This window comes from Leuciscus leuciscus (genome assembly GCF_965113295.1).
Source record: "Leuciscus leuciscus genome assembly, chromosome: 11".
NCBI lineage: Eukaryota > Metazoa > Chordata > Actinopteri > Cypriniformes > Leuciscidae > Leuciscus > Leuciscus leuciscus.
This window is the reverse complement of record NC_138735.1, coordinates 12,970,117-12,997,039: the sequence shown is the minus strand read 5'-3', so window position 1 is coordinate 12,997,039 and position 26,923 is coordinate 12,970,117.

The window sequence follows — 26,923 nt, the reverse complement described above, 5'->3', positions numbered from 1 at the left end:
TTTAATCAACATGGGAATGAGTTAGTTCTGGTGTGCAATGCAATGTGAAAAGTGCATATGTTATTCTTCAGTGCACAACGTTAGATCGTTAATGCAATGCAATGCAATGCAGTGCAAAGCAAAACAAGGCAATGCAATGCAATGCAAAGCAATGCAATGCAATGCAATGCAATGCAATGCAATGCAATGCAATGCAATGCAACCACACGTTATGTCTTTAATCAACATGGGAATGAGTTAGTTCTGGTGTGCATTGCAATGCAATGTGAAAAGTGCATATGTTATTCTTCAGTGCACAACGTTAGATCGTTAATGCAATGCAAAGCAAAACAAAACAAAACAAAACAAAACAAAACAAAACAAAACAAAACAAAACAAAACAAAACAAAACAAGGCAATGCATTGGCAATGCAACTTTAATCAACATGGGGATGAGTTAGTTCTGGTGTGCAATGCAATGCAATGCAAAAAGTGCTAACGTATGTTAGTGCAATGCAATGCAATGCAACAACACACGTTATCTCTTTAATGAACATGGGAATGACAGTTTGGTGTTCAATGCAATGCATAAAGTGCATAACCTATATGCTATTCTTCAGTGCACAACGTTAGATCGTTTTTGCAATGCAATGCAATGCAATGCAGTGCAAAGCAAAACAAGGCAATGCAATGCAATGTAACCACACGTTATGTCTTTAATCAACATGGGAATGAGTTAGTTCTGGTGTGCAATGCAATGCAATGCAAAAAGTGCATATAGTTATCTGACAACGTCAGATCGTTAGTGCAGTGCAATGCCATGCAATGCCATGCAATGCAATGCAATGCAATGCAATGCAATGCAATGCAATGCGAAAAGTACATGTGTTATTTTCCAGTTCACAACGTTAGATCGTTAGTGCAATGCAATGCAATGCAATGCAATGCAATGCAATACACTGCAATGTGCAATGCAACCACACACGTTTATGTCTTTAATCAACATGGGAATGAGTTAGTTCTGGTGTGCAACCACAATGCAATGGTGTGCAATTTAATGCAATGCGAAAAGTGCATATTGTTATTCAGTCCACAACGTCAGATCGTGTGTTGTGTGTCAGATTAACACACATAGTTATGTCTTTAATGAACATGGGAATGAGTTTGATCCGGTGTGCAATGCAATGCAATGTAAGAAGTGCATAACCTATATGTTACTCTTCAGTAAACAACGTTAGATCGTTAGTGCAATGCAATGCAACAACACACGTTATGTCTTTAATCAACATGGGAATGAGTTAGTTCTGGTGTGCAATTTAATGCATTGTAAAAAGTGCATAACTTATATGTTATTCTTCAGTGCACAACGTTAGATCTTTAGTGCAATGCAATGCAACAACACACTTTATCTCTTCTTTGAACATGGGAATGAGTTAGTTCTGGTGTGCAATTTAATGCAATGTAAAAAGTGCATAACCTGTATGTTATTCTTCAGTGCACAACGTTTGTGCAATGCAATGCAATAACACTCATAATGAACCTGGGAATGATTTTGTTCTGGTGTGCAATGCACTGCAGTGCGAGAAGTGCATAATCTGTATGTTATGCTTCAAGTTGCACAACGTTAGATCGTTAGTGTAATGCACATAATGTTATTACAATGGTACGCTTTTGACCTACTGAACATATTTCTTGCAAGGCGGTTGCTAGGGTCTTTTGGGTGGTTGCTAGGTGGTTGCTAGGGTGTTCTGGGTGGGTTGCTAGGCGGTTGCTATGTTGTTGCTAAGCGAGAGCTACGGTATTTTGGGTGGTTGCTAGGGTATTTTGGGTGGTTGCTAGTGTGTTCTGGGTGGTTGCTTGGACGGTTGCCTGGGTGTTGCTATGTTGTTGCTAGGCAGTTGCTAAGGTATTTTGGGTGGTTGCTAGGCGGTTGCCTGGGTGTTGCTATGTTGTTGCTAGGCAGTTGCTAAGGTATTTTGGGTGGTTGCTAGGCGGTTGCTAGGGTGTTGCTAGGAGGTTGCTAGGGTGTTCTGGGTGGTTGCTATGGTGTTGCTAGGTGGTTGCTAAGGTATTCTGGGTGGTTTCTAGGTGGTTGCTATGGTGTTCTGGGTGGTTGCTAGAATATTTTCAGTGGTTGCTGTGGTCTTTTGGGTGGTTGAGGCGGTTGCTAGGGTATTTTGGGTGGTTGCTAGTGTGTTCTGGGTGGTTGCTAGGATATTATGGGTGGTTGCCAGGGTCTTTTGGTTTGTTGCTAGGTGGTTGCTAGGGTGTTCTGGGTGGTTGCTAGGCGGTTGCCTGGGTGTTGCTATGTTGTTGCTAGGCAGTTGCTAAGGTATTTTGGGTGGTTGCGAGGCGGTTGCTAGGGTGTTGCTAGGAGGTTGCTAGGGTGTTCTGGGTGGATGCCATGGTGTTGCTAGGCGGTTGCTAAGGTACTCTGGGTGGTTGCAAGACGGTTGCTAGGGTCTTTTGGGTGGTTGCTAGGTGGTTGCTAGGGTGTTCTGGGTGGGTTGCTAGGCGGTTGCTATGTTGTTGCTAAGCGAGAGCTACGGTATTTTGGGTGGTTGCTAGGGTGTTTCTATGCGGTTGCTAGGCTGTTCTGGGTTGTTGCTATGGTGTTGCTAGGTGGTTGCTAGGCAGTTGCTAGGATGTTATGGGTGGTCGTTATGGTGTTGCTAGGCGGTTGCTAGGGTATTCTGGGTTGTTTTTAGGCGGTTGCCTGGGTGTTCTGGGTGGTTGCTATGTTGTTGCTAGGCAGTTGCTAAGGTATTTTGGGTGGTTGCTAGGCGGTTGCTAGGGTGTTGCTAGGAGGTTGCTAGGGTGTTCTGGGTGGATGCTTTGGTGTTGCTAGGCGGTTACTAAGGTACTCTGGGTGGTTGCAAGGCGGTTGCTAGGGTCTTTTGGGTGATTGCTAGGGTCTTTTGGGTGGTTGCTAGGGTGTTCTGGGTGGTTGCTAGGCGGTTGCTATGGTGTTGCTAAGCGAGAGCTAAGGTATTTTGGGTGGTTGCTAGGGTGTTTCTATGCGGTTGCTATGGTGTTCTGGGTGGTTGCTATGGTGTTGCTAGGTGGTTGCTAGGGTGTTCTGGGTGGTTGCTAGGCGGTTGCCTGGGTGTTGCTATGTTGTTGCTAGGCAGTTGCTAAGGTATTTTGGGTGGTTGCTAGTCGGTTGCTAGGGTGTTGCTAGGTTGCTAGGGTGTTCTGGGTGGTTGCTATGGTGTTGCTAGGCGGTTGCTAAAGTACTCTGGGTGGTTGCAAGGCGGTTGCTAGGGTCTTTTGGGTGGTTTCTAGGGTGTTCTGGGTGGTTGCTAGGCGGTTGCTATGGTGTTGCTAAGCGATGGCTAAGGTATTTTGGGTGGTTGCTAGGGTGTTTCTATGCGGTTGCTAGGCTGTTCTGGGTGGTTACTATGGTGTTGCTAGGTGGTTGCTAAGTTATTCTGGGTGGTTGCTAGGCAGTTGCTAGGATGTTATGGGTGGTCGTTATGGTGTTGCTAGGCGGTTGCTAGGGTATTCTGGGGGGTTTCTAGGCGGTTGCCTGGGTGTTCTGGGTGGTTGCTATGTTGTTGCTAGGCAGTTGCTAAGGTATTTTGGGTGGTTACTAGGCGGTTGCTATGGTGTTGCTAGGAGGTTGCTAGGGTGTTCTGGGTGGCTGCTATGGTGTTGCTAGGTGGTTGCTAAGGTATTCTGGGTGGTTGCTAGACGGTTGCTATTGTGTTCTGGGTGGTTGCTAGAATATTTTCAGTGGTTGCTATGGTCTTTTGGGTGGTTGAGGCGGTTGCTAGGTTATTTTGGGTGGTTGCCAGGGTCTTTTGGGTGGTTGCTAGGTGGTTGCTAGGGTGTTCTGGGTGGTTGTTAGGCAGTTGCTAGGGTGTTCTGAGGTATTTTGCGTGGTTGCAAGGGTGTTCTGACTGGTTGCTATGGTGTTGCTATGGTGTTCTAAGGTATTTTGGGTGGTTGCTAGGGTGTTGCTAGGCGGTTGCTAAGGTCTTTTGGGTGGTTGCTAGGCAGTTGCTAGTTTGTTCTGAGGTATTTTGGGTGGTTTCTAGGGTGTTCTGACTGGTTGCTATGGAGTTACTAGGGTTTTCTAAGGTATTTTGGGTGGTTGCTAGGGTGTTCTGAGTGTCTGCTGTGGTGTTGCTATGGTAGTTCTAAGGTATTTTGGGTGGTTGCTAGGGTGTTGCTAGGCGGTTGCTAAGGTATTTTGGGTGGTTGCTATGGTGTTGATAGGCTGTTTTGGGTGGTTGCTAGGGTGTTCTGGGTGGTTGCTAGGCGGTTGCTAGGATATTTTGAGTCGTTGCTAAGGTTTTTTGGGTGGTTTCTAGGCGGTTGCTAGGGTGTTTTGGGTGGTTGCTAGGTGGTTGCTAGAATATTTTGGGTGGTTGCTAGGGTCTTTTGGGTGGTTGCTAGGGTGTTCTGAGTGGTTGCTAGGGTGTTCTAAGGTATTTTGGGTGGTTGCTAGGGTGTTCTGGGTGGTTGTTAGGCAGTTGCTACGGTGTTCTGAGTGGTTGCTATGGTGTTGCTAGGGTGTTCTAAGTTATTCTGGATGGTTGCTAGGTTGTTCTCAGTGGTTGCTATTGTGTTCTAGGCGGTTACACACACACACACACACACACACACATTAACTCACATACATATACACACACACACATACACTAACTCGATAACACTTACACACTCAGAGTTTATATGCGTTACAGTTTATAAGTTAAAATGAAGTAAATTTAGTAGTTTGAAGTTGAAATTATCTTAAAGTTTACATAAGTTTGACGTTTAAAAAGTTTAAATTAGTTTAAAGTTTAATTTAGTTTGAAGTTTAAAGTATTTGAAGTTTAAAATAGTTTGAAGTAGATAGATAGATCTATCAACCACTCAAAAGACCATAGCAACCACTGAAAATATCCTAGCAACCACCCAGAACAACATAGCAATCGCCTAGCAACCACCCAGAATACCTTAGCAACCGCCTAGCAACACCCTAGCAACCACCCAAAATATCTTAGCAACCGCCTAGCAACCACCCAGAATACCTTAGCAACCGCCTAGCAACCGCCTAGAAACCACCCAAAAGACCCTAGCAACCACCCAAAATACCCTAGCAACCGCCTTGCAACCACTCAGAATACCTTAGCAACCGCCTAGCAACACAATAGCAACCACCCAGAATACCCTAGCAACCACCTAGCAACACCCTAGCAACCGCCTAGCAACCACCCAAAATACCTTAGCAACTGCCTAGCAACAACATAGCAACCACCCAGAACACCCAGGCAACCGCCTAGAAACCACCCAGAATACCCTAGCAACCACCTAGCAACACCATAACGACCACCCATAACATCCTAGCAACTGCCTAGCAACCACCCAGAATACCTTAGCAACCACCTAGCAACACCATAGCAACCACCCAGAACACCCTAGCAACCACCCAAAATACCTTAGCCACCGCTTAGCAACACCATAGCAACCGCCTAGCAACCACCCAGAACACCCAAGAAACCACCCAAAAGACCCTAGCAACCGCCTTGCAATCACCCAGAGTACCTTAGCAACCGCCTAGCAACACCATAGCAACCACCCAGAACACCCTAGCAACCTCCTAGCAACACCCAGGCAACCGCCTAGCAACCACCCAGAACACCCTAGCAACCACCTAGCAACAAACCAAAAGACCCTGGCAACCACCCATAATATCCTAGCAACCACCCAGAACACACTAGCAACCACCCAAAATACCCTAGCAACCGCCTCAACCACCCAAAAGACCACAGCAACCACTGAAAATATTCTAGCAACCACCCAGAACACCATAGCAACCGCCTAGCAACCACCCAGATTACCTTAGCAACCACCTAGCAACACCAAAGCAACCACCCAGAACAGCCTAGCAACCGCATAGAAACACCCTAGCAACCACCCAAAATACCTTAGCTCTCGCTTAGCAACACCATAGCAACCGCCTAGCAACCACCCAGAACACCCTAGCAACCACCTAGCAACCACCCAAAAGACCCTAGCAACCGCCTTGCAACCACCCAGAGTACCTTAGCAACCGCCTAGCAACACCATAGCAACCGCCTAGAAACAACCCAGAATACCCTAGCAACCGCCTAGCAACACCATAACGACCACCCATAACATCCTAGCAACTGCCTAGCAACCACCCAGAATACCTTAGCAACCACCTAGCAACACCATAGCAACCACCCAGAACAGCCTAGCAACCGCATAGAAACACCCTAGCAACCACCCAAAATACCTTAGCCATCGCTTAGCAACACAATAGCAACCGCCTAGCAATCACCCAGAACACCCTAGCAACCACCTAGCAACCACCCAAAAGACCCTAGCAACCACCCAAAAGACCCTAGCAACCGCCTAGCAACCACCCAGAACACCCTAGTAATCAACCCAAAATACCCTAGCAACAGCCTTGCAACCACCCAAAAGACCCTAGCAACCACCCAAAATATTCTAGCAACCGCCTAGCAACCACCCAGAATACCTTAGCAACCGCCTAGCAACACCCTAGCAACCACCCAAAATACCTTAGCAACCACCTAGCAACACCCTAGCAACCGCCTAGCAACCACCCAAAATACCTTAGCCTCACCATAGCAACAACCAAGAACACCATAGCAAATGCCTAGCAACACAATAGCAACCACCCAGAACACCCTATCAACCATCTAGCAACACCCTAGCAACCACCCAAAACACCCTAGTAACCATCCATAACACCATAGCCAACCACCCAGAAGACCCTAGCAACCACCCAAAATACCCTAGCAACCGCCTAGCAACCACCCAGAACACCCTAGTAATCAACCATAACATCCTTGCAACCACCCAGAACACCCTAACAACCACCCAAAATACCCTAGCAACCACCTAGCAACCACCCAAAAGACCATAGCAACCACTGAAAATATCCTAGCAACACCATAGCAACCGCCTAGCAAACACCCAGAATACCTTAGCAACCGCCTAGCAACACAATAGGTTTTGTACTTTTTGCAGTGCATTGCACACCAGAACTAACTCATTCCCATGTTAATTAAAGACATAGAGAGATTTCTCTTTAATGAACATGGCAATGAGTTATTTCTGGTGTGCAATGCAATGCAATGCGAAAAGTGCATAAGCTATAATATTGCACAACGTTAACAACACACATATCTCTTTAATGAACATGGGAAGGATTTAGTTCTGGTGTACAATGCAATGCAATGTGAAAAGTGCATAGTTATTCTTCAGTGCACAACGTTAGATCGTTAATGCAATGCAATGCAACAACACACATATCTCTTTAATGAACATGGGAAGGATTTTGTTCTGGTGTGCAATGTGAAAAGTGCATATGTTATTCTTCAGTGCACAACGTTAGATCGTTAATGCAATGCAATGCAGTGCAAAGCAATGCAATGCAATGCATTGCAATGCAATGCAATCCAATGCAATGCAATGCAATGCAATGCAACCACACGTTATGTCTTTAATCAACATGGGAATGAGTTAGTTCTGATGTGCAATGCAATGCAATGTGAAAAGTGCATGTTATTCTTCAGTGCACAACGTTAGATCGTTAATGCAATGCAAAACAAGTCAATGCAATGCAATGCAATGCAATGCAATGCAATGCAATGCAATGCAATGCAATGCAATGCAATGCAAAGCAATGCAATGCAAAGCAATGCAATGCAGTGCAAAGCAAAACAAGGCAATGCAATGCAATGCAATGCAAAGCAAAGCAACGCAATGCAATGCAATGCAATGCAATGCAATGCAATTCAATGCAATGCAATGCAATGCAATGCAATGCAATGCAATGCAATGCAATGCAATGCAATGCAAATCAATGCAATGCAATGCAATGTGAAAAGTGCATGTTATTCTTCAGTGCACAACGTTAGATCGTTAATGCAATGCAAAACAAGTCAATGCAATGCAATGCAATGCAATGCAATGCAATGCAATGCAATGCAATGCAATGCAATGCAATGCAATGCAATGCAAAGCAATGCAATGCAATGCAATGCAAAGCAATGCAATGCAATGCAATGCAATGCAATGCAATGCAATGCAATGCAAAGCAATGCAATGCAAAGCAATGCAATGCAATGCAATTCAATGCAATGCAATGCAATGCAATGCAATGCAATGCAATGCAATGCAATGCAATGCAATGCAATGCAAATCAATGCAATGCAATGCAATGTGAAAAGTGCATGTTATTCTTCAGTGCACAACGTTAGATCGTTAATGCAATGCAAAACAAGTCAATGCAATGCAATGCAATGCAATGCAATGCAATGCAATGCAATGCAATGCAATGCAATGCAATGCAATGCAATGCAATGCAATGCAATGCAATGCAATGCAATGCAATGCAAAGCAATGCAATGCAATGCAATGCAATGCAAAGCAATGCAATGCAATGCAATGCAATGCAATGCAAAGCAATGCAATGCAATGCAATGCAATGCAATGCAAAGCAATGCAATGCAATGCAATGCAATGCAATGCAATGCAATGCAAAGCAATGCAATGCAGTGCAAAGCAAAGCAACGCAACGCAATGCAATGCAATTCAATGCAATGCAATGCAATGCAATGCAATGCAATGCAATGCAAATCAATGCAATGCAATGCAATGTGAAAAGTGCATGTTATTCTTCAGTGCACAACGTTAGATCGTTAATGCAATGCAAAACAAGTCAATGCAATGCAATGCAATGCAATGCAATGCAATGCAATGCAATGCAATGCAATGCAAAGCAATGCAATGCAATGCAATGCAATGCAATGCAATGCAAAGCAATGCAATGCAATGCAAAGCAATGCAATGCAAAGCAATGCAATGCAGTGCAAAGCAAAACAAGGCAATGCAATGCAATGCAATGCAATGCAAAGCAATGCAATGCAATGCAATTCAATGCAATGCAATGCAATGCAATGCAATGCAATGCAATGCAATGCAATGCAAATCAATGCAATGCAATGCAATGCAATGCAACCACACGTTATGTCTTTAATCAACATGGGAATGAGTTAGTTCTGGTGTGCAATGCAATGTGAAAAGTGCATATGTTATTCTTCAGTGCACAACGTTAGATCGTTAATGCAATGCAATGCAATGCAGTGCAAAGCAAAACAAGGCAATGCAATGCAATGCAAAGCAATGCAATGCAATGCAATGCAATGCAATGCAATGCAATGCAATGCAATGCAACCACACGTTATGTCTTTAATCAACATGGGAATGAGTTAGTTCTGGTGTGCATTGCAATGCAATGTGAAAAGTGCATATGTTATTCTTCAGTGCACAACGTTAGATCGTTAATGCAATGCAAAGCAAAACAAAACAAAACAAAACAAAACAAAACAAAACAAAACAAAACAAAACAAAACAAAACAAAACAAAACAAAACAAAACAAAACAAAACAAGGCAATGCATTGGCAATGCAACTTTAATCAACATGGGGATGAGTTAGTTCTGGTGTGCAATGCAATGCAAAAAGTGCTAACGTATGTTAGTGCAATGCAATGCAATGCAACAACACACGTTATCTCTTTAATGAACATGGGAATGACAGTTTGGTGTTCAATGCAATGCATAAAGTGCATAACCTATATGCTATTCTTCAGTGCACAACGTTAGATCGTTTTTGCAATGCAATGCAATGCAATGCAGTGCAAAGCAAAACAAGGCAATGCAATGCAATGTAACCACACGTTATGTCTTTAATCAACATGGGAATGAGTTAGTTCTGGTGTGCAATGCAATGCAATGCAAAAAGTGCATATAGTTATCTGACAACGTCAGATCGTTAGTGCAGTGCAATGCCATGCAATGCAATGCAATGCAATGCAATGCAATGCAATGCAATGCGAAAAGTACATGTGTTATTTTCCAGTTCACAACGTTAGATCGTTAGTGCAATGCAATGCAATGCAATGCAATGCAATGCAATGCAATGCAATGCAATACACTGCAATGTGCAATGCAACCACACACGTTTATGTCTTTAATCAACATGGGAATGAGTTAGTTCTGGTGTGCAACCACAATGCAATGGTGTGCAATTTAATGCAATGCGAAAAGTGCATATTGTTATTCAGTCCACAACGTCAGATCGTGTGTTGTGTGTCAGATTAACACACATAGTTATGTCTTTAATGAACATGGGAATGAGTTTGATCCGGTGTGCAATGCAATGCAATGTAAGAAGTGCATAACCTATATGTTACTCTTCAGTAAACAACGTTAGATCGTTAGTGCAATGCAATGCAACAACACACGTTATGTCTTTAATCAACATGGGAATGAGTTAGTTCTGGTGTGCAATTTAATGCATTGTAAAAAGTGCATAACTTATATGTTATTCTTCAGTGCACAACGTTAGATCTTTAGTGCAATGCAATGCAACAACACACTTTATCTCTTCTTTGAACATGGGAATGAGTTAGTTCTGGTGTGCAATTTAATGCAATGTAAAAAGTGCATAACCTGTATGTTATTCTTCAGTGCACAACGTTTGTGCAATGCAATGCAATAACACTCATAATGAACCTGGGAATGATTTTGTTCTGGTGTGCAATGCACTGCAGTGCGAGAAGTGCATAATCTGTATGTTATGCTTCAAGTTGCACAACGTTAGATCGTTAGTGTAATGCACATAATGTTATTACAATGGTACGCTTTTGACCTACTGAACATATTTCTTGCAAGGCGGTTGCTAGGGTCTTTTGGGTGGTTGCTAGGTGGTTGCTAGGGTGTTCTGGGTGGGTTGCTAGGCGGTTGCTATGTTGTTGCTAAGCGAGAGCTACGGTATTTTGGGTGGTTGCTAGGGTATTTTGGGTGGTTGCTAGTGTGTTCTGGGTGGTTGCTAGGGTGTTCTGGGTGGTTGCTTGGACGGTTGCCTGGGTGTTGCTATGTTGTTGCTAGGCAGTTGCTAAGGTATTTTGGGTGGTTGCTAGGCGGTTGCCTGGGTGTTGCTATGTTGTTGCTAGGCAGTTGCTAAGGTATTTTGGGTGGTTGCTAGGCGGTTGCTAGGGTGTTGCTAGGAGGTTGCTAGGGTGTTCTGGGTGGTTGCTATGGTGTTGCTAGGTGGTTGCTAAGGTATTCTGGGTGGTTTCTAGGTGGTTGCTATGGTGTTCTGGGTGGTTGCTAGAATATTTTCAGTGGTTGCTGTGGTCTTTTGGGTGGTTGAGGCGGTTGCTAGGGTATTTTGGGTTGTTGCTAGTGTGTTCTGGGTGGTTGCTAGGATATTATGGGTGGTTGCCAGGGTCTTTTGGTTTGTTGCTAGGTGGTTGCTAGGGTGTTCTGGGTGGTTGCTAGGCGGTTGCCTGGGTGTTGCTATGTTGTTGCTAGGCAGTTGCTAAGGTATTTTGGGTGGTTGCGAGGCGGTTGCTAGGGTGTTGCTAGGAGGTTGCTAGGGTGTTCTGGGTGGATGCCATGGTGTTGCTAGGCGGTTGCTAAGGTACTCTGGGTGGTTGCAAGACGGTTGCTAGGGTCTTTTGGGTGGTTGCTAGGTGGTTGCTAGGGTGTTCTGGGTGGGTTGCTAGGCGGTTGCTATGTTGTTGCTAAGCGAGAGCTACGGTATTTTGGGTGGTTGCTAGGGTGTTTCTATGCGGTTGCTGGGCTGTTCTGGGTTGTTGCTATGGTGTTGCTAGGTGGTTGCTAGGCAGTTGCTAGGATGTTATGGGTGGTCGTTATGGTGTTGCTAGGCGGTTGCTAGGGTATTCTGGGTTGTTTTTAGGCGGTTGCCTGGGTGTTCTGGGTGGTTGCTATGTTGTTGCTAGGCAGTTGCTAAGGTATTTTGGGTGGTTGCTAGGCGGTTGCTAGGGTGTTGCTAGGAGGTTGCTAGGGTGTTCTGGGTGGATGCTTTGGTGTTGCTAGGCGGTTACTAAGGTACTCTGGGTGGTTGCAAGGCGGTTGCTAGGGTCTTTTGGGTGATTGCTAGGGTCTTTTGGGTGGTTGCTAGGGTGTTCTGGGTGGTTGCTAGGCGGTTGCTATGGTGTTGCTAAGCGAGAGCTAAGGTATTTTGGGTGGTTGCTAGGGTGTTTCTATGCGGTTGCTATGGTGTTCTGGGTGGTTGCTATGGTGTTGCTAGGTGGTTGCTAGGGTGTTCTGGGTGGTTGCTAGGCGGTTGCCTGGGTGTTGCTATGTTGTTGCTAGGCAGTTGCTAAGGTATTTTGGGTGGTTGCTAGTCGGTTGCTAGGGTGTTGCTAGGAGGTTGCTAGGGTGTTCTGGGTGGTTGCTATGGTGTTGCTAGGCGGTTGCTAAGGTACTCTGGGTGGTTGCAAGGCGGTTGCTAGGGTCTTTTGGGTGGTTTCTAGGTTGTTCTGGGTGGTTGCTAGGCGGTTGCTATGGTGTTGCTAAGCGATGGCTAAGGTATTTTGGGTGGTTGCTAGGGTGTTTCTATGCGGTTGCTAGGCTGTTCTGGGTGGTTACTATGGTGTTGCTAGGTGGTTGCTAAGTTATTCTGGGTGGTTGCTAGGCAGTTGCTAGGATGTTATGGGTGGTCGTTATGGTGTTGCTAGGCGGTTGCTAGGGTATTCTGGGGGGTTTCTAGGCGGTTGCCTGGGTGTTCTGGGTGGTTGCTATGTTGTTGCTAGGCAGTTGCTAAGGTATTTTGGGTGGTTACTAGGCGGTTGCTATGGTGTTGCTAGGAGGTTGCTAGGGTGTTCTGGGTGGCTGCTATGGTGTTGCTAGGTGGTTGCTAAGGTATTCTGGGTGGTTGCTAGACGGTTGCTATTGTGTTCTGGGTGGTTGCTAGAATATTTTCAGTGGTTGCTATGGTCTTTTGGGTGGTTGAGGCGGTTGCTAGGTTATTTTGGGTGGTTGCCAGGGTCTTTTGGGTGGTTGCTAGGTGGTTGCTAGGGTGTTCTGGGTGGTTGTTAGGCAGTTGCTAGGGTGTTCTGAGGTATTTTGCGTGGTTGCAAGGGTGTTCTGACTGGTTGCTATGGTGTTGCTATGGTGTTCTAAGGTATTTTGGGTGGTTGCTAGGGTGTTGCTAGGCGGTTGCTAAGGTCTTTTGGGTGGTTGCTAGGCAGTTGCTAGTTTGTTCTGAGGTATTTTGGGTGGTTTCTAGGGTGTTCTGACTGGTTGCTATGGAGTTACTAGGGTTTTCTAAGGTATTTTGGGTGGTTGCTAGGGTGTTCTGAGTGTCTGCTGTGGTGTTGCTATGGTAGTTCTAAGGTATTTTGGGTGGTTGCTAGGGTGTTGCTAGGCGGTTGCTAAGGTATTTTGGGTGGTTGCTATGGTGTTGATAGGCTGTTTTGGGTGGTTGCTAGGGTGTTCTGGGTGGTTGCTAGGCGGTTGCTAGGATATTTTGAGTCGTTGCTAAGGTTTTTTGGGTGGTTTCTAGGCGGTTGCTAGGGTGTTTTGGGTGGTTGCTAGGTGGTTGCTAGAATATTTTGGGTGGTTGCTAGGGTCTTTTGGGTGGTTGCTAGGGTGTTCTGAGTGGTTGCTAGGGTGTTCTAAGGTATTTTGGGTGGTTGCTAGGGTGTTCTGGGTGGTTGTTAGGCAGTTGCTACGGTGTTCTGAGTGGTTGCTATGGTGTTGCTAGGGTGTTCTAAGTTATTCTGGATGGTTGCTAGGTTGTTCTCAGTGGTTGCTATTGTGTTCTAGGCGGTTACACACACACACACACACACACACACATTAACTCACATACATATACACACACACACATACACTAACTCGATAACACTTACACACTCAGAGTTTATATGCGTTACAGTTTATAAGTTAAAATGAAGTAAATTTAGTAGTTTGAAGTTGAAATTATCTTAAAGTTTACATAAGTTTGACGTTTAAAAAGTTTAAATTAGTTTAAAGTTTAATTTAGTTTGAAGTTTAAAGTATTTGAAGTTTAAAATAGTTTGAAGTAGATAGATAGATCTATCAACCACTCAAAAGACCATAGCAACCACTGAAAATATCCTAGCAACCACCCAGAACAACATAGCAATCGCCTAGCAACCACCCAGAATACCTTAGCAACCGCCTAGCAACACCCTAGCAACCACCCAAAATATCTTAGCAACCGCCTAGCAACCACCCAGAATACCTTAGCAACCGCCTAGCAACCGCCTAGAAACCACCCAAAAGACCCTAGCAACCACCCAAAATACCCTAGCAACCGCCTTGCAACCACTCAGAATACCTTAGCAACCGCCTAGCAACACAATAGCAACCACCCAGAATACCCTAGCAACCACCTAGCAACACCCTAGCAACCGCCTAGCAACCACCCAAAATACCTTAGCAACTGCCTAGCAACAACATAGCAACCACCCAGAACACCCAGGCAACCGCCTAGAAACCACCCAGAATACCCTAGCAACCACCTAGCAACACCATAACGACCACCCATAACATCCTAGCAACTGCCTAGCAACCACCCAGAATACCTTAGCAACCACCTAGCAACACCATAGCAACCACCCAGAACACCCTAGCAACCACCCAAAATACCTTAGCCACCGCTTAGCAACACCATAGCAACCGCCTAGCAACCACCCAGAACACCCAAGAAACCACCCAAAAGACCCTAGCAACCGCCTTGCAATCACCCAGAGTACCTTAGCAACCGCCTAGCAACACCATAGCAACCACCCAGAACACCCTAGCAACCTCCTAGCAACACCCAGGCAACCGCCTAGCAACCACCCAGAACACCCTAGCAACCACCTAGCAACAAACCAAAAGACCCTGGCAACCACCCATAATATCCTAGCAACCACCCAGAACACACTAGCAACCACCCAAAATACCCTAGCAACCGCCTCAACCACCCAAAAGACCACAGCAACCACTGAAAATATTCTAGCAACCACCCAGAACACCATAGCAACCGCCTAGCAACCACCCAGATTACCTTAGCAACCACCTAGCAACACCAAAGCAACCACCCAGAACAGCCTAGCAACCGCATAGAAACACCCTAGCAACCACCCAAAATACCTTAGCTCTCGCTTAGCAACACCATAGCAACCGCCTAGCAACCACCCAGAACACCCTAGCAACCACCTAGCAACCACCCAAAAGACCCTAGCAACCGCCTTGCAACCACCCAGAGTACCTTAGCAACCGCCTAGCAACACCATAGCAACCGCCTAGAAACAACCCAGAATACCCTAGCAACCGCCTAGCAACACCATAACGACCACCCATAACATCCTAGCAACTGCCTAGCAACCACCCAGAATACCTTAGCAACCACCTAGCAACACCATAGCAACCACCCAGAACAGCCTAGCAACCGCATAGAAACACCCTAGCAACCACCCAAAATACCTTAGCCATCGCTTAGCAACACAATAGCAACCGCCTAGCAATCACCCAGAACACCCTAGCAACCACCTAGCAACCACCCAAAAGACCCTAGCAACCACCCAAAAGACCCTAGCAACCGCCTAGCAACCACCCAGAACACCCTAGTAATCAACCCAAAATACCCTAGCAACAGCCTTGCAACCACCCAAAAGACCCTAGCAACCACCCAAAATATTCTAGCAACCGCCTAGCAACCACCCAGAATACCTTAGCAACCGCCTAGCAACACCCTAGCAACCACCCAAAATACCTTAGCAACCACCTAGCAACACCCTAGCAACCGCCTAGCAACCACCCAAAATACCTTAGCCTCACCATAGCAACAACCAAGAACACCATAGCAAATGCCTAGCAACACAATAGCAACCACCCAGAACACCCTATCAACCATCTAGCAACACCCTAGCAACCACCCAAAACACCCTAGTAACCATCCATAACACCATAGCCAACCACCCAGAAGACCCTAGCAACCACCCAAAATACCCTAGCAACCGCCTAGCAACCACCCAGAACACCCTAGTAATCAACCATAACATCCTTGCAACCACCCAGAACACCCTAACAACCACCCAAAATACCCTAGCAACCACCTAGCAACCACCCAAAAGACCATAGCAACCACTGAAAATATCCTAGCAACACCATAGCAACCGCCTAGCAAACACCCAGAATACCTTAGCAACCGCCTAGCAACACAATAGGTTTTGTACTTTTTGCAGTGCATTGCACACCAGAACTAACTCATTCCCATGTTAATTAAAGACATAGAGAGATTTCTCTTTAATGAACATGGCAATGAGTTATTTCTGGTGTGCAATGCAATGCAATGCGAAAAGTGCATAAGCTATAATATTGCACAACGTTAACAACACACATATCTCTTTAATGAACATGGGAAGGATTTAGTTCTGGTGTACAATGCAATGCAATGTGAAAAGTGCATAGTTATTCTTCAGTGCACAACGTTAGATCGTTAATGCAATGCAATGCAACAACACACATATCTCTTTAATGAACATGGGAAGGATTTTGTTCTGGTGTGCAATGTGAAAAGTGCATATGTTATTCTTCAGTGCACAACGTTAGATCGTTAATGCAATGCAATGCAGTGCAAAGCAATGCAATGCAATGCATTGCAATGCAATGCAATCCAATGCAATGCAATGCAATGCAATGCAACCACACGTTATGTCTTTAATCAACATGGGAATGAGTTAGTTCTGATGTGCAATGCAATGCAATGTGAAAAGTGCATGTTATTCTTCAGTGCACAACGTTAGATCGTTAATGCAATGCAAAACAAGTCAATGCAATGCAATGCAATGCAATGCAATGCAATGCAATGCAATGCAATGCAATGCAATGCAATGCAAAGCAATGCAATGCAAAGCAATGCAATGCAGTGCAAAGCAAAACAAGGCAATGCAATGCAATGCAATGCAAAGCAAAGCAACGCAATGCAATGCAATGCAATGCAATGCAATGCAATTCAATGCAATGCAATGCAATGCAATGCAATGCAATGCAATGCAATGCAATGCAATGCAATGCAATGCAATGCAAATCAATGCAATGCAATGCAATGTGAAAAGTGCATGTTATTCTTCAGTGCACAACGTTAGATCGTTAATGCAATGCAAAACAAGTCAATGCAATGCAATGCAATGCAATGCAATGCAATGCAATGCAATGCAATGCAATGCAATGCAATGCAATGCAATGCAATGCAATGCAATGCAATGCAAAGCAATGCAATGCAATGCAATGCAAAGCAATGCAATGCAATGCAATGCAATGCAATGCAATGCAATGCAATGCAAAGCAATGCAATGCAAAGCAATGCAATGCAATGCAATTCAATGCAATGCAATGCAATGCAATGCAATGCAATGCAATGCAATGCAATGCAATGCAATGCAATGCAAATCAATGCAATGCAATGCAATGTGAAAAGTGCATGTTATTCTTCAGTGCACAACGTTAGATCGTTAATGCAATGCAAAACAAGTCAATGCAATGCAATGCAATGCAATGCAATGCAATGCAATGCAATGCAATGCAATGCAATGCAATGCAATGCAATGCAATGCAATGCAATGCAATGCAAAGCAATGCAATGCAATGCAATGCAATGCAAAGCAATGCAATGCAATGCAATGCAATGCAATGCAAAGCAATGCAATGCAATGCAATGCAATGCAATGCAAAGCAATGCAATGCAATGCAATGCAATGCAATGCAATGCAATGCAAAGCAATGCAATGCAGTGCAAAGCAAAGCAACGCAACGCAATGCAATGCAATTCAATGCAATGCAATGCAATGCAATGCAATGCAATGCAATGCAAATCAATGCAATGCAATGCAATGTGAAAAGTGCATGTTATTCTTCAGTGCACAACGTTAGATCGTTAATGCAATGCAAAACAAGTCAATGCAATGCAATGCAATGCAATGCAATGCAATGCAATGCAATGCAATGCAATGCAAAGCAATGCAATGCAATGCAATGCAATGCAATGCAATGCAAAGCAATGCAATGCAATGCAAAGCAATGCAATGCAAAGCAATGCAATGCAGTGCAAAGCAAAACAAGGCAATGCAATGCAATGCAATGCAATGCAAAGCAATGCAATGCAATGCAATTCAATGCAATGCAATGCAATGCAATGCAATGCAATGCAATGCAATGCAATGCAAATCAATGCAATGCAATGCAATGCAATGCAACCACACGTTATGTCTTTAATCAACATGGGAATGAGTTAGTTCTGGTGTGCAATGCAATGTGAAAAGTGCATATGTTATTCTTCAGTGCACAACGTTAGATCGTTAATGCAATGCAATGCAATGCAGTGCAAAGCAAAACAAGGCAATGCAATGCAATGCAAAGCAATGCAATGCAATGCAATGCAATGCAATGCAATGCAATGCAATGCAATGCAACCACACGTTATGTCTTTAATCAACATGGGAATGAGTTAGTTCTGGTGTGCATTGCAATGCAATGTGAAAAGTGCATATGTTATTCTTCAGTGCACAACGTTAGATCGTTAATGCAATGCAAAGCAAAACAAAACAAAACAAAACAAAACAAAACAAAACAAAACAAAACAAAACAAAACAAAACAAAACAAAACAAAACAAAACAAAACAAGGCAATGCATTGGCAATGCAACTTTAATCAACATGGGGATGAGTTAGTTCTGGTGTGCAATGCAATGCAAAAAGTGCTAACGTATGTTAGTGCAATGCAATGCAATGCAACAACACACGTTATCTCTTTAATGAACATGGGAATGACAGTTTGGTGTTCAATGCAATGCATAAAGTGCATAACCTATATGCTATTCTTCAGTGCACAACGTTAGATCGTTTTTGCAATGCAATGCAATGCAATGCAGTGCAAAGCAAAACAAGGCAATGCAATGCAATGTAACCACACGTTATGTCTTTAATCAACATGGGAATGAGTTAGTTCTGGTGTGCAATGCAATGCAATGCAAAAAGTGCATATAGTTATCTGACAACGTCAGATCGTTAGTGCAGTGCAATGCCATGCAATGCAATGCAATGCAATGCAATGCAATGCAATGCAATGCGAAAAGTACATGTGTTATTTTCCAGTTCACAACGTTAGATCGTTAGTGCAATGCAATGCAATGCAATGCAATGCAATGCAATGCAATGCAATGCAATACACTGCAATGTGCAATGCAACCACACACGTTTATGTCTTTAATCAACATGGGAATGAGTTAGTTCTGGTGTGCAACCACAATGCAATGGTGTGCAATTTAATGCAATGCGAAAAGTGCATATTGTTATTCAGTCCACAACGTCAGATCGTGTGTTGTGTGTCAGATTAACACACATAGTTATGTCTTTAATGAACATGGGAATGAGTTTGATCCGGTGTGCAATGCAATGCAATGTAAGAAGTGCATAACCTATATGTTACTCTTCAGTAAACAACGTTAGATCGTTAGTGCAATGCAATGCAACAACACACGTTATGTCTTTAATCAACATGGGAATGAGTTAGTTCTGGTGTGCAATTTAATGCATTGTAAAAAGTGCATAACTTATATGTTATTCTTCAGTGCACAACGTTAGATCTTTAGTGCAATGCAATGCAACAACACACTTTATCTCTTCTTTGAACATGGGAATGAGTTAGTTCTGGTGTGCAATTTAATGCAATGTAAAAAGTGCATAACCTGTATGTTATTCTTCAGTGCACAACGTTTGTGCAATGCAATGCAATAACACTCATAATGAACCTGGGAATGATTTTGTTCTGGTGTGCAATGCACTGCAGTGCGAGAAGTGCATAATCTGTATGTTATGCTTCAAGTTGCACAACGTTAGATCGTTAGTGTAATGCACATAATGTTATTACAATGGAATGGTACGCTTTTGACCTACTGAACATATTTCTTGCAAGGCGGTTGCTAGGGTCTTTTGGGTGGTTGCTAGGTGGTTGCTAGGGTGTTCTGGGTGGGTTGCTAGGCGGTTGCTATGTTGTTGCTAAGCGAGAGCTACGGTATTTTGGGTGGTTGCTAGGGTATTTTGGGTGGTTGCTAGTGTGTTCTGGGTGGTTGCTAGGGTGTTCTGGGTGGTTGCTTGGACGGTTGCCTGGGTGTTGCTATGTTGTTGCTAGGCAGTTGCTAAGGTATTTTGGGTGGTTGCTAGGCGGTTGCCTGGGTGTTGCTATGTTGTTGCTAGGCAGTTGCTAAGGTATTTTGGGTGGTTGCTAGGCGGTTGCTAGGGTGTTGCTAGGAGGTTGCTAGGGTGTTCTGGGTGGTTGCTATGGTGTTGCTAGGTGGTTGCTAAGGTATTCTGGGTGGTTTCTAGGTGGTTGCTATGGTGTTCTGGGTGGTTGCTAGAATATTTTCAGTGGTTGCTGTGGTCTTTTGGGTGGTTGAGGCGGTTGCTAGGGTATTTTGGGTTGTTGCTAGTGTGTTCTGGGTGGTTGCTAGGATATTATGGGTGGTTGCCAGGGTCTTTTGGTTTGTTGCTAGGTGGTTGCTAGGGTGTTCTGGGTGGTTGCTAGGCGGTTGCCTGGGTGTTGCTATGTTGTTGCTAGGCAGTTGCTAAGGTATTTTGGGTGGTTGCGAGGCGGTTGCTAGGGTGTTGCTAGGAGGTTGCTAGGGTGTTCTGGGTGGATGCCATGGTGTTGCTAGGCGGTTGCTAAGGTACTCTGGGTGGTTGCAAGACGGTTGCTAGGGTCTTTTGGGTGGTTGCTAGGTGGTTGCTAGGGTGTTCTGGGTGGGTTGCTAGGCGGTTGCTATGTTGTTGCTAAGCGAGAGCTACGGTATTTTGGGTGGTTGCTAGGGTGTTTCTATGCGGTTGCTGGGCTGTTCTGGGTTGTTGCTATGGTGTTGCTAGGTGGTTGCTAGGCAGTTGCTAGGATGTTATGGGTGGTCGTTATGGTGTTGCTAGGCGGTTGCTAGGGTATTCTGGGTTGTTTTTAGGCGGTTGCCTGGGTGTTCTGGGTGGTTGCTATGTTGTTGCTAGGCAGTTGCTAAGGTATTTTGGGTGGTTGCTAGGCGGTTGCTAGGGTGTTGCTAGGAGGTTGCTAGGGTGTTCTGGGTGGATGCTTTGGTGTTGCTAGGCGGTTACTAAGGTACTCTGGGTGGTTGCAAGGCGGTTGCTAGGGTCTTTTGGGTGATTGCTAGGGTCTTTTGGGTGGTTGCTAGGGTGTTCTGGGTGGTTGCTAGGCGGTTGCTATGGTGTTGCTAAGCGAGAGCTAAGGTATTTTGGGTGGTTGCTAGGGTGTTTCTATGCGGTTGCTATGGTGTTCTGGGTGGTTGCTATGGTGTTGCTAGGTGGTTGCTAGGGTGTTCTGGGTGGTTGCTAGGCGGTTGCCTGGGTGTTGCTATGTTGTTGCTAGGCAGTTGCTAAGGTATTTTGGGTGGTTGCTAGTCGGTTGCTAGGGTGTTGCTAGGAGGTTGCTAGGGTGTTCTGGGTGGTTGCTATGGTGTTGCTAGGCGGTTGCTAAGGTACTCTGGGTGGTTGCAAGGCGGTTGCTAGGGTCTTTTGGGTGGTTTCTAGGTTGTTCTGGGTGGTTGCTAGGCGGTTGCTATGGTGTTGCTAAGCGATGGCTAAGGTATTTTGGGTGGTTGCTAGGGTGTTTCTATGCGGTTGCTAGGCTGTTCTGGGTGGTTACTATGGTGTTGCTAGGTGGTTGCTAAGTTATTCTGGGTGGTTGCTAGGCAGTTGCTAGGATGTTATGGGTGGTCGTTATGGTGTTGCTAGGCGGTTGCTAGGGTATTCTGGGGGGTTTCTAGGCGGTTGCCTGGGTGTTCTGGGTGGTTGCTATGTTGTTGCTAGGCAGTTGCTAAGGTATTTTGGGTGGTTACTAGGCGGTTGCTATGGTGTTGCTAGGAGGTTGCTAGGGTGTTCTGGGTGGCTGCTATGGTGTTGCTAGGTGGTTGCTAAGGTATTCTGGGTGGTTGCTAGACGGTTGCTATTGTGTTCTGGGTGGTTGCTAGAATATTTTCAGTGGTTGCTATGGTCTTTTGGGTGGTTGAGGCGGTTGCTAGGTTATTTTGGGTGGTTGCCAGGGTCTTTTGGGTGGTTGCTAGGTGGTTGCTAGGGTGTTCTGGGTGGTTGTTAGGCAGTTGCTAGGGTGTTCTGAGGTATTTTGCGTGGTTGCAAGGGTGTTCTGACTGGTTGCTATGGTGTTGCTATGGTGTTCTAAGGTATTTTGGGTGGTTGCTAGGGTGTTGCTAGGCGGTTGCTAAGGTCTTTTGGGTGGTTGCTAGGCAGTTGCTAGTTTGTTCTGAGGTATTTTGGGTGGTTTCTAGGGTGTTCTGACTGGTTGCTATGGAGTTACTAGGGTTTTCTAAGGTATTTTGGGTGGTTGCTAGGGTGTTCTGAGTGTCTGCTGTGGTGTTGCTATGGTAGTTCTAAGGTATTTTGGGTGGTTGCTAGGGTGTTGCTAGGCGGTTGCTAAGGTATTTTGGGTGGTTGCTATGGTGTTGATAGGCTGTTTTGGGTGGTTGCTAGGGTGTTCTGGGTGGTTGCTAGGCGGTTGCTAGGATATTTTGAGTCGTTGCTAAGGTTTTTTGGGTGGTTTCTAGGCGGTTGCTAGGGTGTTTTGGGTGGTTGCTAGGTGGTTGCTAGAATATTTTGGGTGGTTGCTAGGGTCTTTTGGGTGGTTGCTAGGGTGTTCTGAGTGGTTGCTAGGGTGTTCTAAGGTATTTTGGGTGGTTGCTAGGGTGTTCTGGGTGGTTGTTAGGCAGTTGCTACGGTGTTCTGAGTGGTTGCTATGGTGTTGCTAGGGTGTTCTAAGTTATTCTGGATGGTTGCTAGGTTGTTCTCAGTGGTTGCTATTGTGTTCTAGGCGGTTACACACACACACACACACACACACACACACACACACACACATTAACTCACATACATATACACACACACACATACACTAACTCGATAACACTTACACACTCAGAGTTTATATGCGTTACAGTTTATAAGTTAAAATGAAGTAAATTTAGTAGTTTGAAGTTGAAATTATCTTAAAGTTTATATAAGTTTGACGTTTAAAAAGTTTAAATTAGTTTAAAGTTTAATTTAGTTTGAAGTTTAAAGTATTTGAAGTTTAAAATAGTTTGAAGTAGATAGATAGATCTATCAACCACTCAAAAGACCATAGCAACCACTGAAAATATCCTAGCAACCACCCAGAACAACATAGCAATCGCCTAGCAACCACCCAGAATACCTTAGCAACCGCCTAGCAACACCCTAGCAACCACCCAAAATATCTTAGCAACCGCCTAGCAACCACCCAGAATACCTTAGCAACCGCCTAGCAACCGCCTAGAAACCACCCAAAAGACCCTAGCAACCACCCAAAATACCCTAGCAACCGCCTTGCAACCACTCAGAATACCTTAGCAACCGCCTAGCAACACAATAGCAACCACCCAGAATACCCTAGCAACCACCTAGCAACACCCTAGCAACCGCCTAGCAACCACCCAAAATACCTTAGCAACTGCCTAGCAACAACATAGCAACCACCCAGAACACCCAGGCAACCGCCTAGAAACCACCCAGAATACCCTAGCAACCACCTAGCAACACCATAACGACCACCCATAACATCCTAGCAACTGCCTAGCAACCACCAAGAATACCTTAGCAACCACCTAGCAACACCATAGCAACCACCCAGAACACCCTAGCAACCACCCAAAATACCTTAGCCACCGCTTAGCAACACCATAGCAACCGCCTAGCAACCACCCAGAACACCCAAGAAACCACCCAAAAGACCCTAGCAACCGCCTTGCAATCACCCAGAGTACCTTAGCAACCGCCTAGCAACACCATAGCAACCACCCAGAACACCCTAGCAACCTCCTAGCAACACCCTAGCAACCGCCTAGCAACCACCCAAAATACCTTAGCAACTGCCTAGCAACAACATAGCAACACCCAGGCAACCGCCTAGCAACCACCCAGAACACCCTAGCAACCACCTAGCAACAAACCAAAAGACCCTGGCAACCACCCATAATATCCTAGCAACCACCCAGAACACACTAGCAACCACCCAAAATACCCTAGCAACCGCCTCAACCACCCAAAAGACCATAGCAACCACTGAAAATATTCTAGCAACCACCCAGAACACCATAGCAACCGCCTAGCAACCACCCAGATTACCTTAGCAACCACCTAGCAACACCAAAGCAACCACCCAGAACAGCCTAGCAACCGCATAGAAACACCCTAGCAACCACCCAAAATACCTTAGCTCTCACTTAGCAACACCATAGCAACCGCCTAGCAACCACCCAGAACACCCTAGCAACCACCTAGCAACCACCCAAAAGACCCTAGCAACCGCCTTGCAACCACCCAGAGTACCTTAGCAACCGCCTAGCAACACCATAGCAACCGCCTAGAAACAACCCAGAATACCCTAGCAACCGCCTAGCAACACCATAACGACCACCCATAACATCCTAGCAACTGCCTAGCAACCACCCAGAATACCTTAGCAACCACCTAGCAACACCATAGCAACCACCCAGAACAGCCTAGCAACCGCATAGAAACACCCTAGCAACCACCCAAAATACCTTAGCCATCGCTTAGCAACACAATAGCAACCGCCTAGCAATCACCCAGAACACCCTAGCAACCACCTAGCAACCACCCAAAAGACCCTAGCAACCACCCAAAAGACCCTAGCAACCGCCTAGCAACCACCCAGAACACCCTAGTAATCAACCCAAAATACCCTAGCAACAGCCTTGCAACCACCCAAAAGACCCTAGCAACCACCCAAAATATTCTAGCAACCGCCTAGCAACCACCCAGAATACCTTAGCAACCGCCTAGCAACACCCTAGCAACCACCCAAAATACCTTAGCAACCACCTAGCAACACCCTAGCAACCGCCTAGCAACCACCCAAAATACCTTAGCCTCACCATAGCAACAACCAAGAACACCATAGCAAATGCCTAGCAACACAATAGCAACCACCCAGAACACCCTATCAACCATCTAGCAACACCCTAGCAACCACCCAAAACACCCTAGTAACCATCCATAACACCATAGCCAACCACCCAGAAGACCCTAGCAACCACCCAAAATACCCTAGCAACCGCCTAGCAACCACCCAGAACACCCTAGTAATCAACCATAACATCCTTGCAACCACCCAGAACACCCTAACAACCACCCAAAATACCCTAGCAACCACCTAGCAACCACCCAAAAGACCATAGCAACCACTGAAAATATCCTAGCAACACCATAGCAACCGCCTAGCAAACACCCAGAATACCTTAGCAACCGCCTAGCAACACCATAGGTTTTGTACTTTTTGCAGTGCATTGCACACCAGAACTAACTCATTCCCATGTTAATTAAAGACATAGAGAGATTTCTCTTTAATGAACATGGCAATGAGTTATTTCTGGTGTGCAATGCAATGCAATGCGAAAAGTGCATAAGCTATAATATTGCACAACGTTAACAACACACATATCTCTTTAATGAACATGGGAAGGATTTAGTTCTGGTGTACAATGCAATGCAATGTGAAAAGTGCATAGTTATTCTTCAGTGCACAACGTTAGATCGTTAATGCAATGCAATGCAACAACACACATATCTCTTTAATGAACATGGGAAGGATTTTGTTCTGGTGTGCAATGTGAAAAGTGCATATGTTATTCTTCAGTGCACAACGTTAGATCGTTAATGCAATGCAAAACAAGTCAATGCAATGCAATGCAATGCAATGCAATGCAATGCAATGCAATGCAATGCAATGCAAATCAATGCAATGCAATGCAATGTGAAAAGTGCATGTTATTCTTCAGTGCACAACGTTAGATCGTTAATGCAATGCAAAACAAGTCAATGCAATGCAATGCAATGCAATGCAATGCAATGCAATGCAATGCAATGCAATGCAATGCAATGCAATGCAAAGCAATGCAATGCAATGCAATGCAATGCAAAGCAATGCAATGCAATGCAATGCAATGCAAAGCAATGCAATGCAATGCAAAGCAATGCAATGCAAAGCAATGCAATGCAGTGCAAAGCAAAACAAGGCAATGCAATGCAATGCAATGCAAAGCAATGCAATTCAATGCAATGCAATGCAATGCAATGCAATGCAATGCAATGCAATGCAAATCAATGCAATATAATGCAATGCAACCACACGTTATGTCTTTAATCAACATGGGAATGAGTTAGTTCTGGTGTGCAATGCAATGTGAAAAGTGCATATGTTATTCTTCAGTGCACAACGTTAGATCGTTAATGCAATGCAATGCAATGCAGTGCAAAGCAAAGCAAAACAAGGCAATGCAATGCAATGCAAAGCAATGCAATGCAATGCAATGCAATGCAATGCAATGCAATGCAATGCAATGCAACCACACGTTATGTCTTTAATCAACATGGGAATGAGTTAGTTCTGGTGTGCATTGCAATGCAATGTGAAAAGTGCATATGTTATTCTTCAGTGCAAAACAAAACAAAACAAAACAAAACAAAACAAAACAAAACAAAACAAAACAAAACAAAACAAAACAAAACAAAACAAAACAAAACAAAACAAAACAAAACAAAACAAAACAAAACAAAATATACAAGGCAATGCATTGGCAATGCAACTTTAATCAACATGGGGATGAGTTAGTTCTGGTGTGCAATGCAATGCAATGCAAAAAGTGCTAACGTATGTTAGTGCAATGCAATGCAATGCAACAACACACGTTATCTCTTTAATGAACATGGGAATGACAGTTTGGTGTTCAATGCAATGCAAAAAGTGCATAACCTATATGCTATTCTTCAGTGCACAACGTTAGATCGTTTTTGCAATGCAATGCAATGCAATGCAGTGCAAAGCAAAACAAGGCAATGCAATGCAATGTAACCACACGTTATGTCTTTAATCAACATGGGAATGAGTTAGTTCTGGTGTGCAATGCAATGCAATGCAAAAAGTGCATATAGTTATCTGACAACGTCAGATCGTTAGTGCAGTGCAATGCCATGCAATGCAATGCAATGCAATGCAATGCAATGCAATGCGAAAAGTACATGTGTT